The following is a 22500-nucleotide window of genomic DNA, read 5'->3' as shown; positions in this document are numbered from 1 at the left end:
TTTGTTTTTTTGTCTTTGTTTTTTCAAGACAGGGTTTCTCTGTGTAGCCCCTGGCCTTGAACTCAGAAATCCGCCTGCCTCTGCCTCCCAAATGCTGGGATTAAAGGCGTGCACCACCATCGCCCGGCAGTGCTGTGCTTTCTTAATGGGCTGTATGTGAGGAGTGGAGTGGCTGGTAGGTTGTATAAGTAAGGTAGGGGCAACAGCAGATAGAATCCTGAGTGCAGGTCACTCTCTTAGTTAGGGTTTCTATTGCTGTGACTATGCGCCATGACCGTACAACTCTTATAAAGGAAAGCATTTGGAGCTGGCTTATAGTTCAGAGGACCGTCATCATCATGGTAACAGGCATGGCGGCACGCAGGCAGAGGTGGTTCGGGAGAGGGAGCTGAGAGTTCTACATCTGGAGCGGAAGGCACCTGGGAGTGAGGGTGACACTGGGCCTGGGTTCTGAAACCTCAAAACCAGCCTCCAGTGACACACTTCTTCCAACAAGGCCATACTTTCCAATAGTGCCAGTCTCTATGAGCCAGTGGGACTAATTTTCCTTACAACTACCATACTTTGTGGGATTGGGAACTAGTCAGTCAGACCCAGCTCTTCTGCAACAAGTATGGGACTTTCAGCGCCCTTCTCTTTTGTGTCTGACAAATAGTTTTAGTTAAGAAAACTTGATTTTTTAATGTCCTGATGACATTGTTGCTCCTTGTTTCTTTATGTACTGTCAGACATCTGTTAGATAACTACTGTGTGTCACTTTTCTTTCTACGTTATATTTGCAGAAACATTATAAAGTGAAAAGGCAACTCTATTGTCAACTCATTTCCAAAGAAAATATTTGACATGGACTTTAGGGACCGTTTGGTTGACAGTGTTGTACTAATTCGTTTATTTTATCTTATTCTGTTGACTGGCTATTTTGAACTCCAACAAGGATAAGGCTCAGCCCTTGTGTCTCACTTTTTAGTCCAGAGGGTAGAGAGTAATGATTATAGCAATGAAATATAACATGTGCATGCTCCCTAGTAGGCATATACAGGGTGACCTGGGAGAGAGTGCATTTTCTGAGTCTACATTCGATGGAGGGCAAGTCAAAGAAGGATGAGGAGGAAGGCCCAAAGAAGATTCGGGAAGGATCCCAGGGGTACTTGCCAAATCCAGGATTTTGGCCTATGTCTGTATGGTTTCTCCCTGTGTATATTTTAATAACGGGTACAGATCTGCGTTCTGACTGAAGTGTGGAGTGTGTGGTGGGAATGTGGACAATTGGTGGTACTATCAAAAAGACTCCTATCTTACTTTGCATTGGCCAGAGGGTTTGGAATGGGTCTGTGTTAGGGTTTCCATTGCTGTGAAGAGACACCATGACCAAGGCAAGTCTTATAAGGGACAGCATTTAATTGGGGCTTGCTTACAGGTTCAGAGGTTTGGTCCTTTATCATTAAGGGAGGAGCATGGCAGTGTCTAGGCATGGTGCTAGAGGAGCTGAGAGTTCTACATCTTGTTCCTAAGGCATGTAGGAGGAGACTGGTTTTCAGGCACCTGAGAGGAGGATCTCAAAGTCCACCCCCATGGTGACACACCTCCTCCAAGAAGACCACTCCTCCTAACAGTGCCACTCCCTGGGCCAAGCATATTCAAACCACCACAGGCTCCTCCTGCTTTCTAGAAAGATTAATGATACTGGTGTGTAAAAGACACAACTGGACAGCCAGGAACGTTGATCTTGCATGGGTAGGAGGAAACCACCCAGCTAGGAGCTATCTAAGACTATGGAAGTGGTTAGTCAGAACCCTTGCGGAGCTGGATTTTAAGGAGGATTGGGGACCAGCTGCAGTGGTGGGATCTTGGAGAACAGGTGAGAAGAGAATGCTATTCTTTGAGCTGGCACACGTGATACTTATATTCTGAGGCAGGCATTATTTTCAGGGTAATTCAAAGTATTAAAGCTGTCTGATCTCAGATACCTTTAAATTCCCTGCTTAGCTCAGTCAGTATATGGATGTGTTGCAGATGGAGAAAGGGAATACTTTCAGAAGGGTGAATGTGCTCTGATTTTGATTTCTCCCTTTTTCCTTTCAAATCTCAAGGCCAGTTGCCTGTACCTCATTAACATGAAGGCAGCTGTGATCCTGTAATCTTCTGCTCTTTTCAGAGAACTTGAGAGATGTTAACCTTTCTTGGAGAAGGTGATTTTCACAGCCTTTGGATAAAAGCACTCAGTTCTACCTTCGGCTGAAATCAATGGGGCCTCCTGTTTATCAGAAGCCACCCAAGATGCGTGTGTCCCAGCCGGCAGCACTTCAATTTTATATTGTTATTCTGTGTCTGATGCTATCCAGTGGTCCCCATCAGCTAGGATTTCAAGCTCCATTCTTTTGGGTTTTCAAAAAAAGAAAAAGAAAAAGAGAAAAAAAATTTCTAGAAAAATATGTTTGATTTTTCTTTCTTTCTTTCTTTCTTCTTCTTCTTCTTTTTTTTTTTTTTTTTTTTTTTTTTTTGTGAATTACCAGATTTTCCTCCTTGTGAACATGTCATCAGCACATTAATGGGAGAACCCAGTACACGATGCTGCAGAATCCCTTTTATTGTAGTGTGCTTTAATATAAAACATCAAAACCGTCTGCATTCTGTCAAAAGAGTATAGACCTGGAATTTTAATTTGATTATTGTCCCCAATTTTCCCAGACTTTCAGAGGCAAGTGTGTTGTTTGAACAGCTGTGGCTCTGGTAAAGTCTCAGTAACAAATGAGTCAGGCAACGGTTTTGTGTAGCAAGACACATCAAAGGGACTTCCTGAAGAAGACAGGCCATGAAAAGAAGGAAGAAAGAAAGGCTGGCAGCCATTGGAGGATGGTAACAACTATTTTTTTTTTTCTTTCTACAATTGCAACGGTTTGTTCTAATAAGTATTTTCTAATGACCTTATAAATTGCTGACCTAATTTCTTTGGAGCTTTTGTGCTGGGTAGAGAGAAAATTTGCAATGAAAGTCAATAGGAAAGGAAAAACCTGCTAAAACCCAGAAGCATAGCAAATGGTAATGAGTAGTGTGGTTAATTTCCTGTCATCTGTGTGTATCATCCATATGCCGCCCCTCCCCCTGTGAGGGAGGGGGAGGGGCCGTGAAATATGTCTGCCTGCAGATTTGGAAACCGATCAAATTAACATATGAAAAGATACTTGAAAGCAGTGTGGTGTGGAAGGGCTTTTGGCTTCCATCTTGCTACCTACTGGACAGGTTTGAAAACCTAAAATAAAATTCAGCTAAATCCAGGGAAGCCTTGATTCACCCAAGTGAATAAACACTTTATTGCATTTGCTAATCTAATTAATCAAACTCTACTTCTCCTTTCCAAAGGAGATTCACAGCCAGTAAAATAAATTAAATCAACATTTTTTCCCCCTCACTAAAAATAAGCTTTCTTTCCCCGAGTAAATCGGTCATTTAAATTCCCTAGGCTGTACTGCTGTAGTCTATCAGTAGGAAGCAATTGTAGGGGCTGGGACTGTCGCCGTGGCTGAGTTCTGAACCTCTTGTCCTCTGTCTCACCCCCTTCTCGACTGACGAGTAAAGTAAATTTTAACTGAAATTATTTTTAGAAGTAAGTAGATAGATCATAGATGTTGTCCATGGATGCTGTTGATCTGCAGATAAGGAGGCTGGCGTATTTGTAGAGTGAAAATGTATTCATGCCAAGAAATCCTGGAAAGTTAAGGATCCTTAAGGTTTGAAAACAGTGGTAATGGGGACTTAGACACAGAAGGAATAGGAATCAGTTCTGTAGCTTACAGGTCTCCTGCTTCATGTTGGGTTTACCTAATTTTAAGTCATTAGAATAAGATTTGATTTTTAGATTGCATTTAGATTACCTATGAGATTTTCTATATGAACATGTTCACAGAAATATCATGTACAAGGGAGTGAAGGTCAAAGTTCTGATGAGAAAGCCTCAGAAAATTGCAGAGTGACAGGTGAGAGCATCATGTGAGGATAAATATAACTTAGGGATCACCTACATGAGGACAAGCCAAGAAGCTAAAGCTGTGGTGTTTAATTACACTAATTAATTTGTGTGTGTGTGTGTGTGTGTGTGTGTGTGTGTGTGTGTGTGTGTGTGTTGTGCATGAAAGCTAGAAGTCTACCATTTTTGAAAAAATTGGGCTTGCTGGCTAGCTGGTCAGCGACTCGCCAGACTGACTGAACATCCATTTTTATATGGATTCTGAGGATCAAATTTTTGTCTTGATTCGTGCACAGCAAGCTCTCTGCCCTGCTTGAGGTTATTTGTTTTTTTTTTCTTCTTTAAAGGCGAGACTCCAAGATGTGGACATATGAGGCTCCTAGAGCTAAGGGACTCACTGCTTCTGCTTCTTAAGGCCTCTCTCCTTCTCCCTAGCCAGCATCCTTCCAAGGAAGAGTCTAAATGTGTTTCCATCACCTGAGTCTTCTTTCTGGTGCCTTGGGTGTGAGGATCAAAGGCTCCCAAGGATTCTCTGATGGACTAACTCCCATTCTTTCCGATCTTGTTCACCCTGGGATAGTATGCTTTAAATTCATTTACATGCTCAATTAATCTAAATTAGAACGGAAAGGATGGTCAGGCCATGACCACATTCAGATCTGAATGTCTGTGGGGACTGCAGTACCCTTTGAAGGGATTAGACAGTCTTATAACTGCTTCTTTTTCTTTCAGTAAGTCTTACAGCTTCCTTCCTTCTTTCCCTCCCTGGCTTTCTTTTATTTCCCTCCCTCCCTCCCTCCTTTCCCCTCTTTCTCTGTCTCTTCTTTTGAGACAGGATTTCATGTGGTCCAGATGGGCCTTGAACTTGCTGTATGGCTGAGGCTGTCTTTGACCCTCTGTAGGCACTTCTTAAATTCCGAGCTTACAGGCATGGACCACCCACGTTGCCTGACTTTATTGCTGTCATTTTGAATATTTTCTTCTACTTCAAGTGAAATGACATCGATACTCAAGGCCTCGCTGAATGCTCTCTTGGCTTGCAGAGGATTGTACTGTCTGGGAAGTTATGCCTTCCTGTGCCTTCCAGTCGAGATTGCTTTTCTCACAGCATGACTGGGACAATTGTCAAACACTGTCCTCAGGTAGGCTGTAGGATGTCACAGAAATATTGAGGAATAGAGGTTTTTTTTTTTTTTTCCTGAATGTGATGAACTTTTATGTGTAGTATGGATGGCTCAGACAAGTCAGGTTGCCTTTTAAACCATGAGTGTCAAGTATTGCTGTTGGGCACTGAAATGAACAGTGTATCTCAAGACTAAGGACAAAGAGGATGCTTCTTTGTGATACTTTAGAAACACCCTGTACTGTCTTGTGTTGAGATCATACAGTACTGAAAGAAAGGTTCAAACTTTATAACGATGATCATGTGTGTTCTTGAGCATATGCACATATGTCTCCAGGGCCCCCAGACAAGGCCTCATGCAGCCCAGGCTGTCTTCCAACTTACTTGCTATGTAGTAAAGACGTGCTTGAAGTAAAGATCTTCCTGCCTCTACCTTCGGCATGCTTGAGACTGCAGTTGTAAGCATGACTTATGTAGTGCTGGAGACCAAGACCAGAGCCTGTGTATGCTGGCAAAGTACTCAACCAATGGAACAGTCGCCAGCTTGACTTATTTACCGTGGATATTATTGTCTATGCTGGCCAAAATAGACTGGTGTCTAAGAATAATTCACTTTCTGGTTTTTAGGTTGTTCATAACATACAGATTTAGAAATAATTTAACTAGTTGCTGATAAAGATCAATTGTAGTGATCAGCTACCTTAAACACTGCTATTCTTTGTGTGGTATCTTTCTTCAGTACCCCTTTCCACTGCCCTGCTCTTCGGACCTGAGCTAGTCTACTGGCTAAGCATTGAGCATGCTCTCTTACCATATCCTCTGTAAGTGTACCCTTGACTGCTCAACTTTCTATCCTCTATGATCTACTACTTGTGTATTGTATATACATTCAATCAGCCATCAACAGTTTTATTTTTAATTAAATGTGTGTGTGTGTGTACATGTGTCACAGTGTGTTCAGGTTAGAGGTCAATTTTGAGAAGTTTTTTTTTTTTTACCTTCTAAACCTTGCTGAAGCAAGATCTCCAACCTTAATTTAAGCAAGTCAACTTCAGGCTAGCTGGCCCAAGAGCTTTCTCCTACTTGTTCTGTCTCTGCTTCCCATCTTTCTGTAGGAGCCTTGGGATTACAGATGTATACAACCACATCTGGCTTTTTATGCCAGTTCCAGGCTTTTTTAAAAAAAAAAAAAAAAGACAAGGATTCTCTGTGTATCCCTGGCTGTCCTAGAACTCGTTCTGTAGACCAGGCTGTCCTCAGACTCAGAAATCTGCCTGCCTCTGCCTCCTGAGTGTTGAGACTAAAGGTGTGCGCCCAGCCAATTCCAGGCTCTGAATTCAGGTCACCAGACTTGCTAGGTAAACATTGTTCCCCTGCTGAGGCATCTCCTTGACTCTGACAAGTTTTCTCGTATCCTGTGACTTTGTACTAGCACCTAGATTCTGTAGAGATTCAGAGGTAACGGAGATAAAGGGCCTGGAAACGATGCATAACTTACTTTGCTACAGTAGATGTATTTATGTCTTCTAGATTATGAATCACTTGACTCTGGAAACACAGGATCCCAGAATTAACATCAGTTTGCCCTGAAGTAGTTTAGAGCTGGAATAAGATTCATTACCCCTAAGGACTCTTTATTTGGTAAAACTGCTTTTAGCATCCTGGATTTAGATCTAGGCATATTTAGGAATTTCAGTGGTTACTGATTATCAACGTGATTGGATTGAGAGAACACTAATGAGCCACACCTTGGATATGTCTATAAGGATGTTTACAGAGGGAGAAAAGCCACCCTGAATGTCAAGTGCTCCATTTCATGGGCTTGATTCTGGGTAAATCAAAAAGAAAAAGAAGAAAGGTACCTGAGCTCTGCTACTCCTTTCTCTGCTTCTGCTACAGTGTGAGTTGGTACCCTGGTCCACTGCTATTGCAGCCAAGCCCTCCAAGGGTGGTGGAGTGGACCCTCAAAATGTTTGCAGAAGCGGCATTGTTAGGTATTTGGCCGTAACACAAGTAACCAGGAATCGTTACAGTAAGAACATTTTGACGTTCCGACTTCCCGTTCAAGAGATTGCCCTGGAGCCATGATAACTTATTACCATCACAATTACTCTGTATTAATAACCTACTATATAGGGCAGGCATCTCTCCTGGTTCATTTAAGCCACACAGTAGTTTCACGAGGGGAGGGCAGGAGAAATGCCAAGATCCCTGGGTGTAACCTAAGTAACTTCTCAAAGAGTACAGAGTAAGTTCCGCATGAGAGGTCTGAGCTGTTGCCTCGCCCCCAAGCCACTGTGCTCACCGAGTCTCTCATGCCTTGGATGTTACTTGGATACTTGTTGACCTGGGGATGTTTCCATATGGAGATAAAAAGGCATGCTGGAGGACAGGGGTGGGGTGGGGGGTGCAGGGGGGTGGGACTGGGTGGGAGAGTGGAGTGCGGAGGGGGGAGGTTTGGGAGTCACTTAGTTGGTAAAGTACTTGTAATATAACTGTGAGGACCTGAGACCTTAGAGCCCTGAGGTGCCCAGGTAAAAACTCAGGCTCAGCATGCACCTGTGATTCCAGTGCTACGAGAAGGAGACAGGAGAACCTCTGAGACAGGAGAACCTCTGGGACAGAAGACTCCATGGGCAACTAGTCTTGCTTAATTGAGTGAGTCTTGCTTAATTCAGTAAGGAGCCCGCTATCAACACTGTAAGGTAGAGGCAATTGTTGAAGACATCCAATGTCAGTATTTGGTGTCCACATACACACGGGAGCATGCACACGGGTGTTCACTTGGGCATACATATGAACACACACATGTGTCGAGATCTATGGGTACGTCTATGAAAGCTTGCCCTGGAGCTCTGGCGATAAGCCTAAAATTTCATTGTAAACTGTCAAGTGTGTGACTTATGTCTTCTTTTATCTTGGCTTAATAAAGAAAAGCAAATTAGTGACATGCAGGGCTAGCGTAGATGCATGCCTGGTCATGAACTGTGTACAGGCGCCTGCTCCCTCCTTGCCCCATTTCCTGAGGCTCTTCTCTATGCCCTTCATAGAGAAGACCAGGTGTTCTGCTTTTCTGTCTCAGGGCCTTTGCAGTGCAAGGCTTGCTGGCCACTATACTGTTCCTCTTTTTTGCAAAGTTTTCCTTTGTTGAGTCTGGTGCATCTGTTAGGACTTGCCTAGAGATTCCCCAAAGAGTATGTACTGTACAATCCCAGTATATGTTTGAATCAGTGTCCCTAATTGTAAGCAACAGAAACAAACTTGGATTAAGTCCAAGATGTATTGACTGACAGGATATTGTGAAGTTCAGAATTTCTTTACGAACTAGGCATAGAGTTAAGGAGTGGTGTTCAAAACCATGGTAGGGGGAAGGCCTAGAGATTTGATTCACTTTGTTTTTCAAGACGGAGTTTCTTTCTCTGTATAGCCCTGGCTATCTTGGAACTTACTCTGTAGACCAGGCTGGCCCCTGATTTGGAGATCCGCCTGCCTCTGCTTTCCAAGTGCTGAGATTAAAGGTATGTGCCACTATGCCTGGCTTTGATTTATATCTTTAAGCAGAACATAAAATCAAATGCTTGGGAGCGCGACAGATGGCTCAGTGGTTGAGTGCTTTCTGTTCTTCCAGAGTACCCAGGCTCAGTTTTCAGCACTCAGGTATCTCACAACCACCCATAACTCCAGTTCCAGGGCATCCAATACCCTCTTGTGGTCTCTGAGGGTCCCTACCCCCAACATGTGGTATATACTCATACAGACACATACATATAACTAAATGAAATAAAAATAATTCTTAAAAATGATAAAAATACTTAGCAAGTTGACCTCTTCAGTTTGTTCTTTATGTCTTTAAATATATGAAGGGGTCTAAACAGGACAAAATAAAAAGAGCAAGCAGGATTTCTTACAGCAGAGTGCTATCCTCAGTCCTTCTTACGGCAGAGTGCTATCCTCAGTCCTTCTTACGGCAGAGTGCTATCCTCAGTCCTTCTTATGGCAGAGTGCTATATTCAGGCATTTCCACCAACCCGACATTTTCATTATGTGATAGAAGCAAAGTGTAGTACAAAGCTCAGAAACTGTCCACTAAAAATTTGAGTGGGTTTCAGTCATTTCTGACTGGCTTCTGAATTTTCAGGCTTTATTCTATTCCACTCTCTACTCTGGTTTCATGTGAATACAGCTTTATTCTTTGAAAAGGGACAATGGGTTTATTCAACCCTTAAGGCCCTCTGCATTTGGTGTTTCTGCCATGGCCTGTGGTGACTTTAGACCAGATGTATTTATCTTGATTAAAAAAAAAAATGAAGTTATAACAACTAATACACACACACACACACACACACACACACACACACACACATTTTGTGAAAGGATGTTAGTGCTATTTGGAAGCTAATGTTGTAGTGTGTGCACATATCCAATGCTAGATTTTCATTGTAAAGTCTATAGGAGGCAAGTCAGTTTCAGGCTCACTGTGGAGAATAGCCTTGTGAGATGCTGTTTTCTTGTTTGACAAAAATACTTCCCAGTCTGGGGATTTAGAAGTTTGAATTATGCTACTTGCCTCATTATCATTTTTCCCCATAAATAGCGAATTAAAATAATATATTGGTAGAGAATATAAACTATTGTCCTAGCATCTTGAATGGCTATTTTTAAACTGAGAGCTATCTGCCACCTTAAAGTTAGATTTTACCAGGAATATGGAGAATTCTGATGTGCTTTCAGTTTGTTGATGTGAAGTATTCCAAGGAGATCTTATGTTGGGTTGCATTGTCCTGAATTTTCAAATTATCTCATGTTCAATTCTTGGGAATTTCCCCTCAATACATTTTGCTGTGTATCCGGCTTTGTTTCATCTGCACAGCATTGCATTCACGCTCATGCAGGTGTGACCTAACTGGGACATTTGTCACGACAGAGAGTCTTGAATCTTTATATTGTGTCTTCATAGAGGTTGTAGTCTTCAGGTGGAGACTGCCTTGAAGACAGAACTCCAGTAAATGTGCTGATTTGAAGTACACAGAACACATAAGTAAATAGTAAGTCCTGGTGATTCAAGATTTATTTCAATCATCTGATATGGTCGTGTGTGTACATGATGTATAGACATTTTCCAGTTGTGAAAACAATCTGAATTCCATCTCTCCAAGTACAGAGTGCTCAGATGCATGCCCAAACACAGGTGACGGTGTGTCAGTTGGAAAGAGGGATCAGGGGAACTGAGGTACAAATGGAAAATTCAATGCTGGAGCTTTTGCCTTAATTGGTAGTGTTGAAAGTAACCTTAGTCCCCCAGGGAGTTCTCCAGGACTGTGGGTGTATTGTGACTGCCTTTCTTTTTATTGGCTCACTAAATTCTTAGATTACTCGCTACCATTTGATATTGACAAACCATAAAACTCTTCTAAAACCTGTTCAGCAGTGACTTACAAAGAATTATCTTGTTAATAAACTTGCCATCATTTGGAATTCAAGTTTAATTAAAATGGAAAAGTAAATGATGATGTAAAGACTTTTCCTCATTTAAGCCTATATCTTTTTATTGTCTCTTGGCCTCTTCTTTCAATTGAAAGACAGATTTCATCTTAAACCCATTTGGGGGGGGGACAGGGCAAGGTGAATTTTTACAGAATCCATTGTAATTCTTTTTCTGTTGTAAGCTTTGATTTAATTTTTTTTTTTTATTAGAAAGAGTTCAGAGGAAGAGTGTGAGGGAGATAAAAATGAAAAATCCATATTATCCAGGGATTCTGATTTTCAGTATTCCATTTATGGGTAGTGATCATTTATGATGCCTCAAAGATGTTTCCCACCAGAGTTAGCAGATCCCAGCTTAGAACTCAGGTGGTGGCTTGCCATTGCCTGAGTAACAGGATGACAGTGCTTAGCTCCCTGGAAGTTGGCTTTCCTATTAGAAAAGTAGGAAATATTTTTCTTTCATTAAAAAGAAAACCATATATGCACCCAAGTTTCAGTGCCATGCTGATACTCTGAGAGAACGCCCTGGTTATGTTGGTGGTAAAAGTCACGTTTCATCTTGAGCCTTTGTGGGTTCTGGAGTTCTTAGGAATTGGCTCTTTAGCACAATATATAAGACTGCTTATAAATTCTGTGTGCTGACTCAGTGTCAGGCCTTGGGATTTTGATTCCCTTTTCTTTTTCTCCCTTAAATATTCTGGAGGAAAGCCTCTTGTCAAGCTTAGCCTGTAAGAGATGTAGGCCTGTGACATTCCTGTACAATGTTTGTTATACAAAGTTACCATAAAGAACCCGGAAAATGGAATGTGTTGTCAAGGGCCACAGCAAGAAGCTTGTAGAGGCAGATACTGCTGTTGGGGTTGTGGGAGTTTCTAGTTACCCTCTTTAATCAAAGCTTTCTGGGCTCACAAAGGAGATTCACGCTCTATTGCTTGTATCTGGGCAGGAATTCTCCCCACACATTTTCAAGTCTTCTAGAGGCCCTCAGGCCTGTTCACTTAGGCCTCTCAGATTATGAATATCTAAACCTTAGTGATTCTGAAGTCCTGAAGGAGGGCATGCTAACCAGTGCATAGTCAAAACACAGTTCTTCTATTAGACTGCCCCAATCCATCTTAGGTTCCGCACCACCAGTCCCCTTCTAGATATAGCAGGTTGCTGTAGCTCTTGACTGGGAGGATGCTCCTGATGATAAATTTACATCCCAACAGCTGAGCCTGTGGAGTGACTTCTGAGAGTAGCAGGAATTTTTGTACTACAAAAATTCCTGTGTTACAAAATATATAAGGCATTAATACAACACACGGATGGGTTATTCCAGGCATCCAGGAACTTCACTTTCCAGATTCCACAGTGGAGAAGGCGACCGAGGTTGCCCTTTTCACTTACAACTTATCTTTCGAAATAAAAATTGATATTATAAACACCTTGAGTTTCTTATTATAGTTTAAATACTTGCGTTTCAATTGCTGTTTGATATACCCTGAATGTAACTCCAGGTCTCTTAAGAGAGAGTAGAAAGTCATTAGAAATCTGTTTTAATAGGATTTAACCTGTAGTGTTATGGTTTTTTTCCCTTCCCTTCAACTTTTATCAAGTATTTAATTGCCCACCAGATGATTTATTTTAGAATTGGCCTACTTCCTCTACCCCCCACCCCCCGCCCCGTTAATGCCCGTGGGCAAATGTAAATGTGTAGTTGAATTAGCAAGCCAGGGATCATTCTGTAAGTTAATAACTACAATGGGGAATCAAGTGGCTTTGATTTCCTACCTTTTCTAGATTGGCTGTGCATGTCACATGGTAGGTAGAAGGAAGAGTGGAAGGGAAAGGGTCTTGTGGGGATGCCTTTGGCTTTAAATTGTCTCTTTAGTATAAAAGAAGTGCATGTTTACTGTGGAAAGTGCAGGAGAGAAAGCTGAGCATAGTAGCTTGCCTACAATCCCACATTCGGGAGGCTGAGGCAGGAAGGTCTTGGTTTGAGACCAGCCTGGACTATACTGTGAGTTCCAGTATAGCCTGGACTTCAGAAAGAGACATTACCTCAAAATAAATAAGGAAATAAATAATTCAGATAACAAGAAGCATCACAGAAATCTCTTTATTCTTCTACCCAGAGATATTCTTGTGAATCCTTTGATGAGTTTTTTTTTTTTGTTGTTGTTGTTTTTTTTTTTTACATTTCAAGGATGTTTTCAAAATTATTTTTAGTTATGTGTCTATGTGTGTGCATGGAGACATGTGCACTTGAATGCAGAATCCAAGGAGACCAGAGCTAGGATTTTCTGGACCTGGCATTCCAGGAGGTTGTGAACGACCCCACATGGGTGCTGGGAACAGAACTTGGCTCCTCTATTAGAGCCATATGTACTCTTAACTAGAGTCCTTTCTCTAGCCCTTTCTTTGGCAGGTTTTATGAAATATTTTATACTGAAAGTGTACATAGGTTTATGAAATAAACATCAATAAGATCCAGCTTGGAACCCTCCATCCGTGCATTCTCTTTGATCTCCAGTCATTTCTCCCACACTTTGCCTCTGATAAAACTTGTTGCTTTCTTCCCATTAAAATGTGTTTTTAAAATGAACATGCCGCAATGCCTTTGCGAGATGAGCATCGTGTGTGAAATAGGGCACGCAGCTTCAGTAACCCTTGGACTACCCTGGAGTATTACATTGTGTACATTTGCTGCCACTTATCTGTTTCCAGTCAGGGAGCCTTGGATCTTAGATCCTCCCAGCTCTCACTAAGTTCCAGATGCTGTTGGCTGCTTCTAAGCCTGAGGCTCAGGCTCAGCATATATCTGCCAGCATACAACTGCAAAAGAGCAGTCCTGGGAGCAACCCTCAGAAGGTGGTGACTCTTGAGGGTTGTACATAAAAACCACATTTCCCGTAGGTCATTGCAGCTCCCATAGTTCCCTTATGATGTGACACCTCAGTCACACACACAGCAGGTGGTTTAATACCTGACTCCTGACCTCTTATCTTTCCTTCCTTGTCCATTCCTTCTCCCCATCCCATGCCCCTGAGTGTTTTCCTGTTTATTTCTTCTCCTAGATAAACTTAATTAATTTTTATCTTAGGATCTTGAGAGAGTCAGGATATTCGCAGTCTTTGTCCTTGTAGATGAGTGACAGGACTGTGGCTATTCTTGTAAATCGACTCTCTGTCTATTCCCAACTGGATTACTAAGCAGGAATGTGAGCTTTTTAGATGATGTTGGCTTGCTTTCCAAGGTGTTTGGCGCAAATCCTCCTAGATAATGACAAGATAGTCCTATTATATTGTGGTAAGCATATACTTTTTTGGGGGGGTTCGAGACAGGGTTTCTCTGTCTAGCCCTGGCTGTTCTGGAACTCACTCTGTAGACCAGGCTGGCCTCGAACTCAGAAATCCTCCTGCCTCTGCCTCCCAAGTGCTGGCATTAAAGGCGTGCCCCACCACCGCCCAGCTAGTACGCATATACTTAATGCTACTGCTTCTCAGGGTTGAAATTTGTACTCCTGTTTCTTTATGTAGTTGTTTGTCTCTATGCATATTGTTAAATATATTTTTTTTGTTTATAAGATTTGAACTCCGATTTTAGCTCACATTGTCTTTTGGCCTATAATTCACACACACACACACACACACACACACACACACACACACACTCACACACATATAGAAATAATGCATGTTGTTATATATACTAATATATTACATATACTCATATATATAATGGAAACAGCATCTATTGCTTAAATTTTTTATATTGCATTTATTTATTTGCATGTGTATAATGAGGGGGGGGAGGGAAGGGAAGGTTGCAGGGAGGGGCTGAGTTGGTTCTCTCCTTCCCCCTCTGGGTCCCTGGGATTGAACTCCTGTCACCAGGCTTGGTGGCATAGTACCTTTACCTCCTAAGCCCCCACAATTGCCCTTCTTCTATGTTCCTGAGACGAGTATTTTATGTGCTCTGTTGATATTCCTGCTGTATTTGTGGGGAGCCAGCTCACTATGTGGGCACTTTGTAAGAACAAGGATTGATTTAGGATGGTCTCTTCAGGTGGCAGGCGCTCATTTTACATTGATGTACAATACTCCTTGAGGGGTTTTCTGATTTGTCTGTTTCACCAACACTCTTGGATCATTATCATTTAACACACTTACCTGTATGGCCAAAGTCAAAACCTGTGATCTAATTAGTTATTTTCTCTTGCCCTTCTCTCTGTCCTTGCTCTTCCTCTCCCTGCTCCTCTCATTGCACTTAATATTCCCCCACAACGGAAATCCAGGACCTTATAAATATCTTAATGGTGATTTCTTTTTATCACGTGAACAACTGGATAATTCCTTTCTAAGTTGGAATTGTCAGATATGTAGCTGATATCTAGAATGGAGTGTTTCTGACAAAATAGGTTTGGACATGGTGGTGAGGTCCAGCCCTGCTGAGCCACACTCAGTGACTGACACCTCTGCTAATAAGGTGGCTTTTGAAATACCACATAATTGGAAAACTATCTTAGAAAGTCCCAAATATTTGAACATGATACTGGCCTTTGAAGAGGAAGTGAGACAAGTGATGAAGAGTCTGTCAGATTGTGCAGATGTTGGAAGAACTCATTTGTGATAACAGCTCAGGCCACGGTAACCCTATTGTCTCATCAGAAGTTCCACGGAGAGTCCCAGGCTGGAGAGTCACACCCTGGGTTATTTAATGCCTCAGAAGAAGGGAAGCTTGCTGCTCAACTTCCCACTTTAGCAAGGTTCTCACTTGGTTTTTTTTTTTTTCTTTAAATAATTGAAATTTCATAAGAATGTTTTATCAGCCAGCCTACGTCTTGCTTTCAACAGCTCAGCATAGAAGGAATTTTCAGTTTATAAAATAAGGCTGTGTGAGGTTGCCAGGATGGTCCTTGTTTTCTCAAACAGTGACTTCCGGTAGCAGTTGCGTACTGTTTGACACGCTTTCTTTGGGACTGTTTGGTACCAGAAGCATGCAGGTTTTGGTCTGGCTTCCTGGGGTCGCATTCTGCTGTGCATGTAGATCGTGGTGGTACACAATAGTCCCTGTATTTTAACAATAAAATATGTGTAAGACCTCAATAGATGTGAGTCATGATCCATATGCTTCACCACTGAAGAAAGAGGCACAGAGAACCTAAGAATTCTATTTGACTCATATTAGATTGGAAATTTTGGAAGATCACATAAAATAGATTTTATATATTATCTTCAAAATGTATCAGTAAATTATGAACCCGAGGATCCCAGGTGGTTTGGGGGGATTTCTTTTTTCTCCGGAGACACATCCTAGAGAACGAGAGGATTAAGGGCCCTGCAGTCAAGCCCAGCTCCCTGCATCCTGGCTATGGTTCCTGAGGGTAGATAGATTCTCAGGGCTGCTTTGGTGCAGCCTTGGTTCCCTTGGTGGAGTGTTTGCCTGGCATGCAGTTTAGTCCTAAGTATACCTCTATACCCTATAAATGTAACATGATGATGCATGCTTGTAATCCCAGGCAGACAGAGGCAGGAGACCCAGACGTTCAAATTTATCCCAACCTGCATAGGAAGTTGTAAGTGAGTGTGGGCTACATGAGACCCTGCCTCAAGTGACTTGTATGTTTTTATATAAATTTGATAGTATTATACAAATTAGCCTCAGACAATTTTTCTTTGCAGAGATTTTTTTTCCCTCCCTCCACCCCCTCTCTTTTTTGTCCTGCTGTGTAGTTCAGACTGGCCTCAAAGTCAGGATCTTTTTACTGCAGCCTTCCAAATGCCAGGATTATAGGTATGTATCACCATACCTAACAACACTTAAAATTTTGTTTTCAGCGTCCTACACATAGCAGCTCCAGTGCATGTGAGGTTGTATTCTGTAATACAGGCATTTCTTCAACCTGGGTCCATTTAGGATAAAATACAATAGGGAGCTGTCATACAGGAGAGAGACTGCCTTGCATGGTGTTGGCACGGTGCTGAAAGCTGAGGTGTGGGGGATGGGGAGTTAGGAAGAGAGCCATGCATTCAGGAGCAAAGGTATGAGTCAGAGAAAGCCAAGGACTGGCAACACCACCAGCTGAGCATCCCTTGTTTGAAAAGCATGGGGACCACAGATGTTTCACACAATGATGCTGTTTGTGTACCTACCTCTTGACCATCCCCCATTCCGCAAGTATGGAGTTTCCCATTTGCAGCCTCATGTTGGTGTTTGAGAAGTTCCTGAATCTCGAGTTATTTGGACTTTTTGATTAGGTGTGATCGATCTGCCTCTTCCAGGACAGCACTGGACCAGAGAGGAACTTTCAGGGTTTCTGCTTATTATCTGTGTTGATGGGGTAGTTTTCTGGTTGTCCTACAGTTGTGAAGACCACTCAGGAATGTGGCGTACACAAAGGTGGTGTGTGGTACTACCATTTGGCATGTTGGTTACCAGAACTGTGGCTTTGAGCATCTGATTAACCCATAGTCCGTTTCCTTAGGTGATCTGTATTTACTGATCCACATAAAGCTTATATTACAGTAAGTAGATTTTATCTTTTAGGCTAAGGATATCAGAACATGTCAACTTTCAAGTTTCATAGGGGCATTGTTTCATGTGTTATATTCATCAAATGTCCTTCAGCATATTTGCTGAAGGTGGGCAAACTGAATTTGCCTTTTTCAATATCCTCTGAATTTTTAATGAGGCCCTTTCTGTCTCACCGCTTTTCTTGCCTATGGCTACTATTTTCAATGTAACTGTGTTCTACAGTTCTCTTTATTATTTTTGTTGGGGAAAGTAATTTATTTCTTTTGCTTTCAAAGATAGCTTCCATTTGTGCGGGTGTTCTAGATTTAGTGCAATGCAGGGGTATAAGACACATTTTCAAAGTGCTAGGATCCTGAGTCTATCTAGTGAGATAGCTGGGATGTATTTCCTGAGAAGGAACGTGTTGCCACAGAGACTAGGCTTTGTTCTTTTGTACAACTTTGCACATGTACCAGAGCTTTAAAAATTGCCTTTGTGTTGCCCAAATAAGACGATGAGTGCCCCACCCCCACCCCTTTTCAGAAAGGAAAAATGTGTTGCAAATAGATCTCAGCTGATTTCTTTGATCATAAGTTTCATATTATGGGCCTTTAATTTTTTTTTTTAACAAGCTGAATGTTTTTACTAAACACTATGAAAATACAATTATAAGCTACTACGTCAATTAGGAATTAGTGGTTCTTAGAACAGTGGATTATTCCATAGCTCTGTGAGCACACTCAGTCTGCATGCTAAAATTAATTTAAATATAATTAAGGACAGAAGTAGAGATTTTTTAACCATTTCCCTACTAGCTTTTTGACACCACCAGCTGTGGTTGAATTTAATGGGATCAGGTAAATAGAGTCATTTAACAAAAGTTCTTTTTTTGTAAAGGGAATTTTCGTAGTGCACGCATTAACAAGTATGGTACTCTGGTCAAGAGTTACACAAACACTGTAATTTACTTCTAGGTAAGCATCTCAATTCATTTGTCCCTTCATTTCAAATCTCAGGAAGAAAGCCACCAGCCCACACGAACACTAACATAAGCGACTTGGTGAGCAGATATATCTGGTATTCTTATAAAGGACCCCAGCCTTGGCAGCCTCAGGTGTGTGAGGGATGTACCTTAGGATCATGGTCCACATAGGAAACTGTGGCCCTGTGCTTACCCAACCACGACCACTCGCCACCTATTAGACACAGAATAACAGCTAATACTGACGATAGTCAGTGCAGCTCTAAGGGCAGGAAAAACAGCCTAGATACACAGATTGGGAAGAACAATTTTGTAATTGCATGAGACATTCCAGTCTACATATTTTATATATGTAGGAGAGCTTATTTATGATTAATTTGTAGTTTTATTAAAATACTATATCCTGACAAAAGTTTGTATACAATTATTATATATATTTAATGTATTCTAATTAATAAAATTAAAAAAATTATCTTGTGATACTAGGCCATGAACCCAGAATTTATATATACTAAGCAGGCTCTCTACCACTGAACTATCAGCCCGTTTCTTTATAAACTAGTTCTCTTATAACTGGGTCAGGGTCTGGTGGGTTTGTGACCATGCACAAAGAAAAGGATCTGAGGGGGTAGATCCTGAAAAGCGGGTTCCCAGAGCTAAGGAACGCCTCATTTTTATGACACAGACACATTGTATGGTAAGGCACATGTGTCTTCATGTGCTCATAACACCTCTGTAGTCACTCACATTCTACATACACTGGGCCTCGGAATGCAGCTGCTGACTTCTTAGGATTTTGCCCAGGTTTCCTTATGTGTTGATTTCATACATTTTTGGATGTATGGAAAATCTTACCATCCTGTGTGAAGAGTTCTTTGTCTTCCTGGGGTCTGCTGACCAGGTCTCCTTTTGTGCCCCTTTCTTCCTGAGGGTCTTATTTCTTCCTCTAGCCCCTGCTCTTGGTGCTGTGCCCACTCAAATACAGACTTTCTGCAATCTGGATAAAAGACTCAAAATCACACAACAGATTATGGGTGTGGAGATTTTACCCACATTTGTCAAGAGTGAAAATCCCAGGACTAAGAATAATTTTAAATGGCAGAGTAAACATTCCCGCTATTCTTGTCTAGTGGGGCTATTTTTCATCCCCAGACGTGGCTTTGCAAATTGCCTGCTCTTTTTCTCTCGCATCCCAACCCCCTTTGTTCTCAAGTTTCCATACCACTATAAGAGGTTGGCCCATAAAGGTTGTCTTCCGTCTCTCTTGCCTTCCCTTGCCCTCAACCAGCTCATAAATATATTTTCCTAAATGAAGACCATCTCCTCCCTAAGAGAGATTCTGAGACCAGCTAGAATGATATGTATTTCTCCCACAATAAATAAACTAGTCATGCAGAATGCTCCAATTTTAGGCCTGTTAGCTGTCTTTTCTGTCTCTTGGATTGTATCTGGGTTGATTTTTTTTTTTTTTTTGGTTTTATATTACAGCAGGCTTTGATTACTTTGACCATCTGTTACTGGGGGAGGGGGTGGCACTTCTGTGCACAGGCCCAGCTGCAAAGTAGAGGACTCACACACTCTGGTATTCTGGTTACTTCTCATGTGTTTCCACCTTGTGGCATGTCTAACATGTTTGTAAGGGACACATTCATGGGTGAACAGAGAGGCTTGCATGTGTCCAGGTGACTGTCATGGGGGTTGGGGGCTGCTATTGCTGTGCCCTGAGCTCATGTCCATCTGTGCAGGACTGAGTGTGTATCCTTGTTGAAGTTCACCTAGAAACACTTCACTGCTGTATTCTGGGATACTCTGAATCACAACAGCTTTACACAAGCAAAGGAAAGCCAATATATGTCCACATGAGCCTGGGCCATATTAACCTCTAACTATGGAACTCTCAGATCTGTAGACCAAAATCTTATCCTACATATTTTCATGACTGGATCATATTTGATTAAGTGTTATTTCTAAACATACTAAGCGCAACATGAGGCTACTCTTTCGTATTTATGGCTTTTCCAACATTTAAGTCGTTTTTCTCCTTTTAATTAGCGGGATTGCTTAAGAAGCCTTTGGAACTTCCAAAGGAAAATCACCTTAACACATGGTTGGCTGGTTCCAAAGCTCGTTTTCAAAATGCCATGGCTTGTGATCATTGGTTTCATTCAGCCATTCATTCAAGAAGGTTTGGCTGATTGCCTGGTGTATGGTAAGGAGAGAAAAGCAGGAGGCAAGATAGCTTGTTCCTTCTAAGAACAAGGGAGCCACAGGCAAATTAGGAGAACATCCTTGAGTATCAAAAGCATTCAAGTTATGGATAAAGGCTATGGGGACAGCTCAGATATGAAAGTACTTGCTGTGCAAGTATAAGTGCCTGAGTTCAATCCCCACAACTTGCATCAATATGCTAGGCATGGTGGCATATGCTTGTAATCTGCAGTGCTGGGCAAGCAGAGCCAGCCAGCCAGTCTTGCCCAATTGGTGATCTCTAGGTGAGTGGATCCCACCTCAGAAGAGGTGGGTGGCCTTTCTGAAGAAACCTCTACAAACACGTGCAGATGAACCTCCACCTTTATACATACCCAAACACACACACACACACACACACACACACACACACACACACACACACACACATGTTTAAAAAGTTACAGATGAATGAAATTATGTTGGTGTGACAGAATGATAAATAGCAGTGAGGATTCCTCAGTCAGAGTGTGCAGGATGAAGGATCCTAATCAGGGAATAAAATAAAATTTAAGCTGATCCGCAAAAGATGAGCAGGGTTCAGAGCAGCTAGAATAGGTGCTAATGTATCAAGCAGAGTTTACATCAGAGAGGCCTTGGTTTACAAGAAAATCCTTGGGGCGGGAGAGAGATTGCTAACACAGCTAGATCTTTTGCTATTTAGAAAAACAGGATTCGGTTGCCAGCACCCTCAGCAGGTGGCTCGTAGGGTATACAGCGCCCTCTTGTGACCTCCACGGAAATCCCCAGACATGTGTACTTTCATGTGTGCCCCCCTCCCCCTCCCAAAATCTTTGCTGAACATTGTGGAGCATGTCCCAGCACTCAGGAGGCAGGTGGATCTTTTGAGTTTGAGGCCAGTCTGGTCTACATAGTGCATTCCAGGACAGCCAGGTCTACTTATAGAACCCTGTCTCAAAGCCACCAATCAACTAACTCAAAACCAAGCAAACAAGCAAGCAAGCAAGCAAGCAACCAACCAAAACATTTAAAATAAAATATACCTGGGTGTGGTGGTGCGTGATTTTTATCCCACAGTTGGAAGGTAGATGCTGCTGTATGCAGAATTACAGACCAGTCAGGGCTGCATTCTGAAAACCTACTTCAGAATAAATGACTAAATAAATAGGCAAATAAATAAATAAATAAATAGATAGATAGATAAATACCTTCAAAGGCGTGTAATAGTAAGAACTACATTAGATGTGCGTGCATGTGTGTGTGTGTGTGTGTGTGTGTGTGTGTGAGAGAGAGAGAGAGTGAGTGAAAATAGAGTAGCAGCCTAGTGTAAAATGATTCAGCATAATTTATTCATCAAATATTGGCACAGGATCATGTTGTAGCTGTTCAGATGGGCGGTTATTGTTCTGATAACGAAGAACAAGTGTCTCAAAAATGTTGCCCAGTAAGAGAGCAAAACCAATAGCGATATGATATGCAGAATGTAAACATTACAGTTGTTTGTAGCCAGTTCCTTTGCCAAAGAGAAATGCGCTTACTGCTTGCAGGACAACCTGGCAAGAGTACTGCAGGTCTGATGGATGGCGAGAGAAGTGAAGTAGCTTTCCGGTTTCCTTCGAACCCTAACTCAGAGCCCAGCTCCCCCACCTCCCTACAGGTTTTGTATTTTCTCAGAATTGCTTTAGAGGCCTGAGTTGAAATGACATAAAACTATACATTCTTTGTTAGGTTTTTTGTTCTTTTGGGCTAGGGGGCTCAGACTCTTTTAAATCCTTAGGGAGAAATACCAGTTAATTCCTGGTTCTTCACTCTGGGCAGAAGACCTTTAATGTAAGTTTTGAAACTGAGTTCAAAGGAGAAAGTTGCCCAAGAGTGATGGTGTAGAGAGGTGTGAATGGGGTGGGATTGGGGGAGGAAAGTGAAACTGTTTGCTATTATAATTAGTAGGGTAAGAAAAAAAAGGGGCAGAGTTGTTTTGTCAGGCAGTAGAACTAAGGCACGTAAGAGGTTCAGCGTGCTGAGGAAGCCCAGCTATGAATTCTTATGCAGCTTGAGCAAGACATTGTCAGCTGCCCTCTCCTATTGGCTTTCTTCTTTGTGCATATTCAGTCATTGCAGGTGGCCCTTGGCTCCCAACTGCTCCTCATCATCATAGAGGGTCCAGCTCACCCCAGTTCCCTTGTGCTGGCATGCTCCTGTTCGCTCTCTCTCTCCCCCTCTCCCTCTCCCTCTCCCTCCCCC

At 42.0% G+C, this 22500-nt stretch overlaps 1 protein-coding gene across 12 annotated transcripts in view; it reads left to right on the top strand.

The window, feature by feature from the left end:
• The window catches only part of LOC116082704 (protein TMA23-like), a 414563-nt gene that overhangs the window by 68935 nt on the left and 323128 nt on the right, over positions 1-22500 (top strand). Inside the window, exon 1 of one of the 12 annotated variants that reach the window (XM_031359597.1) lies at positions 4860-5106. The exons of the other annotated variants lie outside the window; for them this stretch is intronic. The gene's annotated coding sequence lies outside the window, so the exon portion shown is untranslated. Of the gene's footprint in view, positions 1-4859; positions 5107-22500 lie in introns of those variants that run through there. 12 annotated transcript variants of the gene reach the window in all.

The sequence above is a fragment of the Mastomys coucha genome, unplaced genomic scaffold (assembly GCF_008632895.1).
Source record: "Mastomys coucha isolate ucsf_1 unplaced genomic scaffold, UCSF_Mcou_1 pScaffold7, whole genome shotgun sequence".
NCBI lineage: Eukaryota > Metazoa > Chordata > Mammalia > Rodentia > Muridae > Mastomys > Mastomys coucha.
This window is presented reverse-complemented; position numbering and strand designations above follow the sequence as displayed.